Genomic DNA, 3,961 nt, shown 5'->3' with positions numbered 1-3,961 from the left:
TTACTTAATATGTTGCAAAACAATGTAACATTTTATGGGCTACCTAACGAAAATCCAAACACCCATTTGACAAATTTCTTAGAAATTTGTGACACTTTTAAGATGACCGATGTGCCAGCCGAAGCGATCAAACTTCGACTCTTTCCTTTCACTTTAAAGGATAGAGCCAGAGATTGGTTAACTTCTATGCCAGCCGCAACATTCGGAACTTGGGACCAATTAGCCCAAGCTTTTTTATCAAAATATTTCCCTTTAGCAAAAACAGCAAGAGTGATAAAAGAGTTGACATCTTTTTCTAAAAATGATAATGAAACTCTTTATGAGGCTTGGGAACGTTTTAAGAAACTTCAACGTTAATGCCCACACCACCAATTACCCGATGCACTTTTAATGCAAACATTTTATAATGGGATAAATCCTACAACTAGAGGTTCGTTGGATGCTATGTCGGGAGGGCTATCTATGAAGAAGACATCCGCCCAAGCAAGAGAACTTTTGGAGGAAATGGCAATCAATAGTAGTATGTGGCCCGCAGAACGTGGACACGTACCAGTGGCGAAACCATCATCCTCAACCACATCATCTGTTAAAGGTATAGTGAATCTCGATCCAGTCTCGATGTTACAAGCCCAATTTTCTGCCTTATCGCATAAAATTGATAGGTTTATGGCACCGTGCGATACCAATGGTAATCCAATCCCAACAGATGTGGATTACGAAGGTATGAGCGAGATTGAACAGGTAAAGTTTGTCCAAGGGCAAAACCAAACTAATAATCCTTATTCTAGTACTTATAATTCTGGATGGAGGAATCATCCTAACTTTAACTGGAAAAGATAATAATAATAATAATAATGCAAATGCTAATCAAAATCGTACCAATAATTATCAAAATCAATCTAGAGATACGATTAGCACTTTATCTTCTAAAATCGACAAATTTATAGACGCTATCGATGGAAAAGTAAGTAGCCACGATGATGGTTTTAAACGTATCGAGAATAAATTCGATCAACTTATTAAAAACCACTCGTCCATCATCCATAATTTGGAGGTTCAAATTGGACAAATTGCTAAATCAATTCCATCCCGAAAAGAGGGAAGTCTTCCCAGCCATACGGAAGAAAATCCGAAGGAGCATGTAAAGGATATCACTCTTTGATCAGGGAAAAATTACTTAGATCCGAAAATGCTCGGAGATTCTAATTTACAAGGAACTGATTTACCAACGAAATCCAAAGAAGATACATTAAATGCAAAAAGTTCACCTATTGACTCAAGTACAAAAACTTTTGTACCCAAACCACCTTTTCCACATAAAGTCCGAAATAAGGACTATGACAAACAACTTTTAACGTTTTTGGACAAACTTAAAAATTTGCATATTAATTTGACGTTTATGGATGCGATAACGCAGATTCCTAACTATGGTAAGTTCTTAAAAGATTTAATTTCAAAGAAAATCAGTTGGAAAGGAATTTCATCCATATCATTAACAGAGGACTGTAGTTCAATAGTGTCAAGCAATTTGCCCACTAAACTCAAAGATCCCGGATGTTTTACCATCCCGTGTAAGTTGGGAGACATTGAATTCCCAAGTTGTCTTTGTGATTTAGGAGCAAGTATTAACTTAATGTCATTGTCTATTTTTAATAAATTAGGTTTAGAAGAAGATATCAAGCGTACCAATATGGTTTTGCAATTAGCGGATCAAACCACTAAGAAACCATATGGTATAATTGAGGATGTTTTAGTTAAAGTTGAAAATTTTATTTTTCCTACCGATTTTGTTATATTAGACTTTGCATATGACGTTAATTGTCCACTAATTTTTGGTAGACCGTTTATGAATACGGGACGTGCATTAGTCGATGTATCGGAAGGGAAAGTAGTTTTAAGAATAGGTGATGATAAGATCGAGTTTAATATGAACAAAGCGATGAAGTATCCTATGGAAGAATTCGCTTGTATGAAACTTGACTTGGTTGAAGAATGTGTTAATGACATTGTTCAAAAAGAAGAAATAATAGAACTTATAGTGGGAGAAGAATTAGAAGATAAGGACCCAGAGCCTTTGATTCGAGAAGATAGACCAGTTCCGCCTTCGATTGTAGTACCCCCTAAGTTAGAACTTAAAGAATTACCAAACCATTTAAGGTATGCTTTCCTAGGCGAAAGTGATACTCTTCCTATAATTATCTCTAACAAATTAACTAAAGATCAAGAAGAGAAATTGAAAGAAGTTGTTAAGAATAGGATAGGAAATATGGGATGGCAAATTTCAGACTTAAAAGGAATTAACCCTAGTATTGTAATGCACATAATTCATTTAGAAGAAGATAAGCCACCTAAAGCGGATAGGCAAAGACGCTTAAATCCGAACATGAAAGAAGTAGTCAAAAATGAGATTACTAAGCTTTTAGACAATGGAATCATGTATCCTATCTCGAATAGTGAATGGGTTAGTCCAATCCATTGTGTACCTAAAAAAGGAGGCATAACTGTAGTAAGGAATGACGAAGGTGAATTAATACCTACGCGAACCACCACTGGTTGGAGGGTTTGTATAGATTATAGGAACCTAAACAAATCAACCATGAAAGATCATTTTCCTCTTCCTTTCATCGATCAAATGATCAAAAGGATAGCCGGTCATACTTTCTATTGTTTTCTCGATGGTTATTCCGGACCGGATGACCAAGATAAAACAACCTTCACATGTTCTTATGGAACCTTTGCCTATAGGAGAATGCCCTCTGGTCTATGTAATGCACCAAAAACATTCCAACGTTGTATGACTGCAATTTTTAACAATTTCATTGAAGATATCATGGAAGTTTTTATGGATGATTTTTCAGTTTATGGAGATTCTTTTGATGCATGTTTAGAAAACTTAGATAAAGTGTTGTCTAGATGTGAAGAAACGAATTTAGTTTTAAACTGGGAAAAATGTCATTTCATGGTTGACGAAGGAATTGTCTTAGGACATCAAATATCTGAAAAAGGATTAGAAGTGGATAGAGCAAAAACTTCAGTCATAGAGAAATTACCCCCTCCAACTACTGTTAAGGGAGTAAGGTCGTTTTTAGGACATGCAGGTTTTTACAGAAGATTTATTAAAAACTTTTCTGTGATTTCCAAACCACTTACTAATTTGCTTATGAAGGATTCAACCTTTGATTTTAATCAAGATTGTGTTAAAGCTTTTGAAACATTGAAAACCGCCTTAGTCAGTGCACCTATAATTGCTAAACCCGATTGGGATCTACCTTTTGAAATTATGTGCGATGCAAGTGATTTAGCCGTAGGATGTGTATTAGGTCAAAGGAAGGATAAGAAACTTCATGTCATTTATTATGCAAGTCACACATTGTCCGGTGCACAACTAAATTACACCACAACCGAAAAAGAAATGCTAGCAGTAGTTTTTGCATGTGATAAGTTTAGGTCGTATCTGTTAGTATCTAAAGTTGTTATATATACCGATCACGCAGCTTTAAGGTATCTATTTGTAAGAAAGATGCAAAACCGCGTCTTATTAAATGGGTTTTGTTGTTGCAGGAATTTGATATAGATATTAAAGACAAAAGGGGTGTAGAAAACCTTGTAGCCGATCATCTATCAAGACTTGAAGATGAAAATGGTCCTATCGGTGAAACTATCGGTATACAAGATGATTTCCCCGATGAATATCTCAATCAGATAAAAAGTGTCATATCACCATGGTATGCGGATATTGCTAATTATCTCACAGCTCACATTGTTCCTGAAGGGTTAAGTTTCCAACAAAAGAAGAAATTCTTTTCCGATATTAAAATGTATTTTTGGGAAGATCCTTTCTTGTTCAAAACATGTGGTGATGGTATAATTAGGAGATGCATTAGTGAAGATGAATACAACAACAACAACAAAGCCTTAGTCCCGAAATGATTCGGGGTCGGCTAACATGAACCATCATATA

General features: G+C 35.5%; 1 non-coding gene across 1 annotated transcript; it reads right to left on the bottom strand.

The window, feature by feature from the left end:
- Positions 1 to 267: 267 nt before the first annotated feature.
- Positions 268 to 374, bottom strand: LOC136221040 (small nucleolar RNA R71). The gene has a single exon (XR_010684832.1). It is a non-coding gene; the product is annotated as a small nucleolar RNA R71 (small nucleolar RNA).
- Positions 375 to 3,961: the final 3,587 nt, after the last annotated feature.

This window comes from Euphorbia lathyris, chromosome 2 (genome assembly GCF_963576675.1).
Source record: "Euphorbia lathyris chromosome 2, ddEupLath1.1, whole genome shotgun sequence".
Lineage (NCBI taxonomy): Eukaryota > Viridiplantae > Streptophyta > Magnoliopsida > Malpighiales > Euphorbiaceae > Euphorbia > Euphorbia lathyris.
The sequence above is the reverse complement of the archived record's forward strand: the minus strand, read 5'-3'. Positions and strand labels throughout refer to the sequence as shown.